The following is a 10,027-nucleotide window of genomic DNA, read 5'->3' as shown; positions in this document are numbered from 1 at the left end:
CCCCGGTACCAATACAGGTCAGCACGTTCTCTGAAACTTAAAATTCTAGAGCATGGGCTCCTAATTTTTTTTTTTGCATCATGGACCCCTTCTCAAAATAATGCTTTTAAATATGCAATGAAATGATAAGATTGCCAAGGAAAACAGTCATTTTGGAATTATTGTAATATGAAAAAAGTCCAAGATTGTGGACCCCAAATTAAGAATTATCATTTCAGAGAGTTGCCCTATGTCAATATTAGGGGTCATTTAGCCAGTGTATCAGAGGCAAAAGTTGAACCCTCTTCTTGGCTTCAAAGCTGGCTCTCGATCTACTATCCCACCATCCCACACTACCTCTCTCTATAGTAGATATTTTGAATTAATAGGCTCCACGAATTGACTAGACACTATCCAAATAAATATATCTGTACACTGAGGTCTATGTTTTTAGAAGATCTGTACACTGAGGTCTATGTTCTTTCCTTCCCAAATACAATTCAGGGATGGTCATGATATTTTGAAATTGAACAGGTTCAAAACTGTTCCTTGAGGGAAACTGTGAAGGTTTATTACACTTAAGATGAGACAGAACTACTATTACTAAATCAGCTTGTAAAATGACTTCTTGGGGAATTGCTGAATAAAATCTCTTATTTTTACTTCCTGACTGTTCTATATAAAAATAGAGAATAAAATGTCATTATGGGCAAAACATTTAAACCCTGGTTATTTCCTCCCTCTCTCCCTCCCTCCCTCTCTCTCTCTCTCTCTCTCTCTCTCTCTCTATATCTCTCTCTCTATATATATATATATATATATATATATATATATATATGTGTGTGTGTGTGTGTGTGTGTGTGTGTATGTATATGCATATGCATACTTATACAGGTTTCATTTTTCTTTTCTTTCCTTCCTTCCTTCTACTCTCTCCCCTTACATTCTGTCTTAGAATAAAAACTAAGTATCAGTTTGAAGGCAAAAGTAAGAACTAGGCAATTGGAGTTAAGTGCCTTGCCCAGGGTCACACAGCTAGGACATATCTAAGATCATATTCAAACCCAGGTCCAATCTATAGACCTGGCACTCTATCCACTGAACCAACTAGCTGCCCCATTTTAATTTTAATTAAAGTTTCTTGCTTCTTTCCCTTCCTGAGGGGAACAATGAGAGAGTCACAATATAATGNTATATATATATATATATATATGTGTGTGTGTGTGTGTGTGTGTGTGTGTGTGTGTGTGTATGTATATGCATATGCATACTTATACAGGTTTCATTTTTCTTTTCTTTCCTTCCTTCCTTCTACTCTCTCCCCTTACATTCTGTCTTAGAATAAAAACTAAGTATCAGTTTGAAGGCAAAAGTAAGAACTAGGCAATTGGAGTTAAGTGCCTTGCCCAGGGTCACACAGCTAGGACATATCTAAGATCATATTCAAACCCAGGTCCAATCTATAGACCTGGCACTCTATCCACTGAACCAACTAGCTGCCCCATTTTAATTTTAATTAAAGTTTCTTGCTTCTTTCCCTTCCTGAGGGGAACAATGAGAGAGTCACAATATAATGCAGCCTTTTTCTTTGTTATAACCTTTCCTAGCAAACATGAGAACAAGAAATAAGACTTATTTGAACTGCTTTCCTACAATTAGTTCATTCTTCATCACCCTATTTGGCTTCTCTCTCTCACCCCACATTCCCTCTTGTTCCCATTATTCACCCCGTCTAAACTTTCTACCTGCCCCCCACCATTACAAATATTCTTTAAGGTTCAGCTCATTTCTCACTTCTTGCAGATTTCTCTAATTCTCTCAGAAGTTGTATAGCAAATATTTATAAAATTCAAATTTGAATAACCTTACTATTTGATTTTAGTTTATAGTACACAGTATAGGATAACACTTGTTTTCCTTTCCTTATTTCAAGAGGACCAATTCTGCCTCCTATATGTAAATTATCAACTTGAGGGTGCAGAGCAAATTCCATGTCTCAAAGATTTTCAAAATTGGAAAGAACCCCAGAGATCATAAACCAAGTAGGAGTCCCATCTATAACATCTCTATTATGGCTATTCAGGCCAGATGGGCATTTAGTTTTGTCTCAGGAATTCGGTACCTTTCAAGTTCATTCCAGATTATGATAGTTTGTGCTACTTGATCTCAAAGAGATCTAAATGAAATAGGGATGAAGACAAGTAACCTAGTAAGATGACTTCAGAGAGAGGAAGATTAGGTACAAAGGATAGAGGGCAGTTAAAGAGAGAGATTACTTTCATGTTTTAATTTGGATTATACTTATGGTAGTTCCCTGATTTGTACAAACTTGCATTGGTAGGCTGAATCCCAAAAGTGTGGCTGCTACTTATGTTGTTCAAGTTATATTGGCCAATTGTGAAGGACTTCCCATTGATTACCAGCTTATCATGGCAATTAGCTTTGCTAAAAGTTAAATGCCTTTACTAAAATTAAAGGGTTTTTTACTAGGATGGTACAGCAAGAATAGTAATAATTTAAAAACAAGTAATCCAAACTAGGAACGTGCTCCTCTTCTACTCCTTGTCCTCCTCACCACCCACCCCCACCCCAGCAGACCCTTGGTGAGAATAGGGTCAAACTTAAAGTATAATAAATAGGAAGGCACATGTAGAGAATACATACAGCAAAGTTGTATGAATCCCAACTCCTGACTCATGGAAGCACTTTCTCCCTTTATGAAGATCACTGTGAGATGGGTCGATGGGCTTTGAACAAATTACCCCTCTGGACTGGCTCCTCAGAAGACACGATAGATAGGTCTGCTGATGAACCAGGCTGCTCCAAGTGCTGGGTCACTCCTAAACTGAGCCAGATCTCTGCTATTACTAGTACTCTTCTTTATGCTCAAGTGCCTTGGGAAGGACAGAGTCCCATTCCCATCCTTTATTCTCTTCAGACTGTGTGATGTTTCAAAGTTTTCTGCCTGGGTCTCTCCGTTTTTTAAAAGTAGCCTTAAACTTTTTTTCTTTTTCTTTTCAATTTCAAATTCTCCTCTTTGCTCCCCCTCCTCCATCCATTGAGAAAGCAGGAAATATATATATATATATAAATATATATATAAAGACATGAAAACATTTCCACATTCTCCAGGGGAGGAGATCAAGAAAATCAAAGAAAGTGAAAAAAGAAATATGCTTCAATCTACACTTGAAGTTCATCATTTCTCTCTCTGGAGGTAGAAAGCATTTTTCATCCCGAGTCCTTTGGAATTGTAATGAATCATTGTTATTGATCAGAGTTGCTAAATCTTTCACAGATGATCATGGCTACAATATTGCTATTACTTCATACAATGTTCTCCTACTTCTCATTTTGCTTTGCATCAGTTCATATAAATCTTTCCAGATTTTTTTGGAATTTTCTGAAACCATCCTGTACATCATTTCTTAGGTATTCTAACATGATCATATACAGTAGGGCCCCTGTATTTATAGGGGAAATGTTACAAGACCATCTGTAGTAGATGGCTGAAACTTTGGATAGTGCCTGAATTATAACTACCACAATGGGTCTTGGAACATTTCCCTTACATCTATCTATCTATCTTGACAGTTCTTGTCCCTTAGCTTGGTGCTTCTCAACCTGCTATTCCCACCCCTAACCTCCCCTCCCCCTAAAAAATAAAGAACCCTCCAAGTAAAAGCAAAAGAATTGATGAATACCATTCCTGTGGACAGACCTCTTACACAGTGATAAAATCTTTGTCCCATTCCATTCACCTGTATCTGTCTTCTATCTTGTACCCATTAAGGTAGAAAGTACTTTTCCTCATAGTCCTCCAGAATTGTCTTGGATCATTGTATTGCTTGCTGAGAATAGTCAAGTCATTCTCAGTTGTTTATCATATGATATTGCTGTTACTGTGTGTTCAGTGTTCCCTTGGTTCTGCTTACTTCATTCTGCATCAGTTCATGTTGTTTTTCCAGGTTTTCTCTGAAATCTTTCTGCTTGTCTTTTTTTAAATAGCACAATAATATTCCATCACAATCATTTACCATAACTTGTTCAGCCATTCTTCAATTGATGGGAATCCCCCCAATTTCAAATTCTTTGTCTCCACAAAGAAAACATAATATTTTTGTTGATTGTTAAAATTTCAGTGTGATCATTTGTACCTCAGAAATTATTAATTGTCACAAATCATGGCTTAATTTATTATTTTGTTTATAGACCAGTGATGGGCAAACTTTTTAAAGAGGGGCCAAAGGAAAGGAAATGCTCATCTGCCAGTCTGTTTCTAAGGTAACTTTTTCAAAGTTTCATTGTATTCTTCAGATTAGGAATAATGTCACACAGCTGGATACTACATTTCAGGGGGCCGCATCTGGCCCGTGAGCCGTAGTTTGCCCATCACTGGTCTAGACTTAAGAATTTAATGGAAAAATGTTAAAAATGCAAATTAAACTTAGAAATGTATTATGTCCTTTTTTTTCTTAGCAAGTTAGTTGTTAAACACTTACCAACATACTCTTACCTGAGGTTTTCCTAAACTCATGTTTGTCCAGCAAAGAGAAAAGAGGGAGAGAGATTTGCCTCTCTGGGGTCTGAATAGAGTATATGATTAGCACCAGATGAGAGATACAGGTCAGGATTTCAGAAAAGGGCGAGGGCACCAGTGTGGTCAAGGAAGACTTCATTAATAAAGGTACCTGCAACCTCAAGCAGAGCAGCAACTGAAAATAACAATTTTAGAAGCAATATCAAAACTTCTCACCTCTTTCCTCTTTTTTACTTACCAAGCTTCTTCAAGAAATACTCATTTCAGGGACCAGCTGGCTGGCTCAATGGATTGAGAGCCAGGCTTAGAGACAGGAGGTCCTAGGTTCAGATCTGAACTCAAATACTTCCTAGCTGTGTGACCCTGGGCAAATCACCTCATCCCCATTGCTTAGCCCTTACTGCTCTTCTGCCTTGGAACCAATACCCAGTTTGGATTCTAAAATGGAAGGTAAATGAGGGCAGCTGGGTGGTTCAGTGGCTTAAGAGTCAGACCCAGAGATGGGAGGTCCTGGGTTCAAATCTGACCTCAGACACTTTCTAGTTGTGTGAACCTGGGCAAGTCACTTAATCCTCATTGCCTAGCCCTTGCCCCTCTTCTGCCTTAGAACCAATGCCTAGTATTGATTCTAAGATGGAAGGTAAGGGTTTTATAAAAATTTAAAATTAAAATTAAAAAAAGGAAGGTAAGGAGTTTTTTTAAACCTTTATTAAAAGGAGCGGCAGAACTCAGAACCTATAATTTTAGAGCCAGAACTCTTCATTATATCATATTACTTCCTCTTATCCTCAAGCAGCTCACAATTTAGGTGGACCCAGAGACAGTGTTCTACAGTGGAAAAGATGTTAAGCTGAGTCAGGAAACCTGAGTTTTGCCATTCTTGAATCTACCATGAATTAGGTGGGTGGTCATGAGGAAGTTACTGAACTCTCTAGGGCCCAGTTTTCTCAGCTGAGGTAACATTGGATAATTCTTTGGAGTATTAAAATTCTCTGCAAGTTGGTTTAACTGAGCTTGGTAGAGGCAGGTAGGGAGGGACAGTGGAAAGAGCACTGGGGCTTGATTCAGGAAGACCTGGGTTCAAACATGATCTCTGACATAAGCTGCATGATTCCGGCCAAGCTCGCTTAACCTCCACTTGCCTCAGTTTCTTCGACTATAAAATGAAGTTAGTAACAGCTCTTACCTTGCAGAGCTGCTGTGAGGATCCAATGAGAAAATATTTATAAAGCACTTAGCTCAGTGGCTGGCCCACAGTGGGAGTTCCATTCCCTCTTCCCCCTGTTACCTTTCCATGGCCACCCCAGGTTTGGGATTGGGGGGAGCAGGTGGAACCAAGGGATCTCTCCTATTTTTCTGCCTTAGTCTGGGCCAAGTGTCTCTATTCTCTATTGGGGCCACATTGTTTACAAACATTTACTAAGCATCTACAATATGCCAGGCAGAGTTAAGAAGTCTCATTACTTCCAAGTGCTGATACCTCTCCGGCTGTGAAGAGAGCACGGACCATTAGTAGATGAGGAGAGTAAACAATACTACAGGAAGACCTGAATTCAAACCCATTCTCAGAACCATATTAGCCATGTAAATCTGGGCAAATCACTTATCACTGCCTCATTTTCCTCAGTTGTAAAATGGGTATCCATAAGAGAACTCTCAGGGTTGTAAGAATCAAATGAGATAATATTCCTAAAGTGCTTAGCATAGCAATAGTGTCTAGCACAATTAGGAGCTTAATAAATCCTCATTTCCTTACTTCTTTAAAAAAGCTTTGGATTGAGAGCCAGGCCTAGAAACAGGAAGTCCTAGATTCAAGTCTAGTCTCAGACACTTCCTAGCCGTGTGAGCCTGGGCAAGTCACTTCACCCCCATTGCTTATTCCTTACCGTTCTTCTGCCTTGGAACCAATACACAGTAGTGATTCTAAGATGGAAGGTAAGTTGTTTTTGTTTTTTTTAAATAAAAATATTAAAGCCTTGAATTAAGATTCTTGGCATGAGAATATATTTGTTATATAAACTTCTTGGGACTAAAAAATCATTCTTCAAAAAATCTTACTTGGAAGATTTATTTTAAAAATAACATTGATATTGTGTTAAATCAATCATTTCTCAATATCACTAACCAGGCTCCTGGCTCCCCACTCTGAATTTAAACCTCTTTAACCAGGAAAAAAAAAACAAACAACCAGTTAAATCAGTTCAAAAGAAAGCTTCATTTGGAGGTGGCAGTGCAGTAGTGCATTGTGGTATTTGGAATAAGAGGATCTGGATTCAAATCCTGGCTTTTTCATTTATTCACTCTGTGACCTTGGGTAAATCAGTCTACTTCCTAGACATTAGTTTTCTCATCTATACAATGAGAAGGTTGGACAAAGCACTCTAGAACTCTAAATCCTTGATTCGGAATTTGAGAATATATGTAATGCTCAATCCTCATAATTCCTCATCTCTCACAGAAATGAAAAAGATATGATTCATTATCTTTTTCTTGGACCAAAACTGATTATTTCCATTATTCAGAGTTTGACTTTAGTGGGAAGATTTTAGTTTCATTCATGCCTCTTCCATTTGAAGGTATTTTAAAAAATACTCTTTGCTATCATTTTATAGTTCAGATATACATATTTTGAATATTACCTTAAATATATAGTATTTCTAAAAAAGACTATATTTTTATCTTTTGTAGAGTATGGACACACCCCATGACACTTAAAATGGTTTTAGACTTCCCCCTCTTCTTGTCCTTTTGTCCAGTGCCTAGATTCCTGTGGTAAGAGCAGGTTAATATTTTGCTGTTACTACAAATAGCACACAAAATTTATCCGTTTTGCTTTGCACAAGTAGGTCATTCATCAGTCTTCATTGGGATTTGGGGTGAGGGAGCATGATTGATAGTGGCAGGTAATTTTATTCATTTTTCTTAGTGAGGTTGAGTAATGGTGGAGTCTTTAACATTAGTAAGTTTCCTGAACCCTAACATTTGGCTTGACTTACTTTAACAAGGCTTGGTAGGAGTTGCTTATTTGGCTCTCCTAGAATCTTTGAACTTTGTCCTTTTTCCTTCTGATAACTTTATCCTTACAGTTCTGTCTGGTCCAGTTTGGGATTTGCAAATGATAGGTTAAATTTACTTTAGAAAATTTATTCATGTGCATTTTCCAACTCCTCCACCCAATGATTAAGGATCTAATCACAAAATAGATGTCTTAAAATAGCCAGTTACAGGATAAAGGAAAGATAAATCAGTGGAGTTTGTGTCTCCCTGTCATAAAACTGAGCTTTGACCCAAGAGTTAAGAAACCTCACCGCCACCTATTACTGTATGCTTAATCTGTGATTCCCTGAGCTGGAGGCCAGCACGTCCAATTCTGTTCCACTTGAGTGGCCAGCTTGATTTTGACCCAACAAGGTTACCACAGTAACAGTGGGCTTCCAGGTATTGATGTGGGTGGTGTCTAGAATTGGACAAGGTCCCAAATTCTGCTTAGTGTTCCATTACCACCCTAAGATATGAGTCACTCAAGGCTATAGTCTAGGTGAGGCCAAACCCGAGAGTTAGAGGGTCCAGATATGTGTATAGTATTCTTTGGTTTCTGAGACTGAATTGCCATTTTTGTTGCAAACTGTACATTTGACACTGCACCAATATAATTTTACCAAGAGGAATAACCGGGTTTAGAACATATTAGAAGTGTATTTCACTCAGGGATAGTTCATTCCCCTGCTTGGGGACTATAGGTCTGAAGTATATTTTGCGGGTAGATTAGGTAGTATAACAAGAATAAAAGATGTTCCCTTCTCTATTCCAGCCAGCTTTTCTATTCTAGACCCAATCTTGGTTATAGTTCCTTCTTCTAGATTGCTCTAGTTCAGAGTTGTTCAAAGTTTGGTCTGGGGATCTCTAGGGGACCCTAAGGACCTCTTGGCATGTCTTAGCCAGGCCTCTATAGTTATTGCAAAAGAAAGCAACCCTTGTGGAGAACACCATCACTTACCACCAGCAAATGCCACCTGTTATGCAAATAACACCAATGGGCAAATAAACCTTCGAGAACTAAGGGAATGCTCAATAGACAGCTAACCTTGTTAATAGCCTGGTTTTTGTGGCCATCAATGAAGAGGAAACCTTGTGGCGATGTGAGTAGTCAATTTTCTTGTCAAATACTGATGCCTCTCATTAGACACAAGTATTGAAGACCTAGAGATGAAAATGTTCAATATTAGAAACAGATATGGTATCATCAATGGAAGTGTCACTAGAGAAGATACTTTGCCATCTGCTTTGCTGCTGCACCCTAAGGACTATGGTACCTTTCCATCTGATTTGGAGCCATAACTTTCTATACATTTTGTTTTCCCCATTAGAATGTTAGCTTCTTGAAAGGAGTGAAAGACTGGCTTTTCATTTGTATCTCCAAAACTTAGCATGCTTTGAACAAAGCAAGACTTTATAATTGCTCATTTATTTGTTTATTTATTTATTTGATTGTTTGTTCTTTCTTTCATTCATTCATTCATTTATTTCAGAAAATAGTTTATGAGGGCCTGAACTAGGGTGGTTGGTTAGGAGCCTGAAGAGAAGGAGGTAGATGCTAGAGTTAATATTAAGTATCAAGTGACCTGAGAAAGGAAAGTGGTTAAAGAAAAAATGTTTCATGAATCTAAAAGTCATATCTAAAGGGAACTGGATGGTCCTAAAGGATACTGCATCTAGATTGGATGGGACCTGGTGAATTTTTTTCTTTCCACTACAAAAATATACATTTCCAGTGACAGGAAATTAGAATCAGTCCGGATCTTTCTAAACTTTGAATAGTGCCAGACAAACATGGTTATGATCTTAAACTCTTTTTTCTTTAAGGGTCTCTTTTCATATGTATAATACTTTCTTCTTCAGGATTCCTAGGAATAAAAGAGGACCATAGGACAAGACAAACAAACTTAATATGCAAGTTGGTTGTTTATGTATGTACACATATAAAAACACATAGGTATATGTACGCAATATATATATATATACATGTATATAGGTGTGGTATATAAGTATACAAATACACATAGGCATATGTATTTATGAACATATACACATATACATGTGTACATAACACATACCTATATAGATGTATATGTATCGTGTATATATGTATACTTGCAGTTAACCTATACATTAAACTTGTTTTTGCCTTGTCCTTTGGTTCTCTTTTATTCCTAGGAATTATGAAGAAGAAAATATTATATGAATGGAAGGGGATACTTAGCATAAGATCTAGAAAAAGAAGGTTTAAGATACGAGTATACATATATACAAACATCCATATATACGTATATGTGTGTCTATATATGTATGTGTATATTTTGGAAGAAGGAAAGAGAGGAAGGAAGGAAGGAAATAAGGAATGAAGGAAGGAAGAAAGGGAGGGAGGGAGGAAGGATTGAAGAAAGGATTGAAGGAAGGAAGGAAGGAAGGATGGAAGGAAGGAAGGGACAGGGGGAGGGAGGATTGAAG

The sequence above is a fragment of the Gracilinanus agilis genome, chromosome 1, assembly GCF_016433145.1.
Source record: "Gracilinanus agilis isolate LMUSP501 chromosome 1, AgileGrace, whole genome shotgun sequence".
NCBI lineage: Eukaryota > Metazoa > Chordata > Mammalia > Didelphimorphia > Didelphidae > Gracilinanus > Gracilinanus agilis.
The sequence above is the reverse complement of the archived record's forward strand: the minus strand, read 5'-3'. Positions refer to the sequence as shown.